The 529-nt window shown below is 36.3% G+C and overlaps 1 non-coding gene across 1 annotated transcript; it reads left to right on the forward strand.

Annotated features, from left to right (window-relative positions):
• The first annotated feature begins 200 nt into the window (after positions 1-200).
• On the forward strand, positions 201-274 carry TRNAW-CCA. The gene has a single exon. It is a non-coding gene; the product is annotated as a tRNA-Trp (tRNA).
• Positions 275-529: the final 255 nt, after the last annotated feature.

A 529-nucleotide genomic window follows, 5' to 3' on the forward strand; every position in this document is an offset into this window, starting at 1 on the left:
TTTTGGGTAAAAAATTTCACGGGTTCAAATCCTGTCATCCCTACCTATTCTTCTCCTCTGGGCAGTAACGAGGGATCCATTGAGATCGATTCAAATTGGACATACAGATTTTCATTTTATGAGACTATATGCATGCAAGATGTATTGGGGGTACAAAAAGAATCCTTTTTCTTTACAGTCGTATCTACTGTGATAAGAAAGCGCTCTTAGTTCAGTTTGGTAGAATGTGGGTCTCCAAAACCCGATGTCATAGGTTCAAATCCTACAGAGCGTGATTGTTTTCTTCTTAGATCGAATTAGAATGAAATAGATTCATTCAGTAACTTTCACAAAAGTCGGAATTTGACCTCATGTGCCTGTGAATTAAAGAAAGGAGGAGGTCAATCAAAAAAAAGAGATGTTAATTAATCAAAGGTCCAACTGATCATCACGCCTGTACTGTAAATATGCAGTTAGGAATAATCCAGCCAAAGTAATAGGAATTAGACCTAAGACGATTCCAAATAGAAAAACTTCAATCATTTTTCTT

Source organism: Nicotiana attenuata, unplaced genomic scaffold, assembly GCF_001879085.1.
Source record: "Nicotiana attenuata strain UT unplaced genomic scaffold, NIATTr2, whole genome shotgun sequence".
Taxonomy (NCBI): domain Eukaryota; kingdom Viridiplantae; phylum Streptophyta; class Magnoliopsida; order Solanales; family Solanaceae; genus Nicotiana; species Nicotiana attenuata.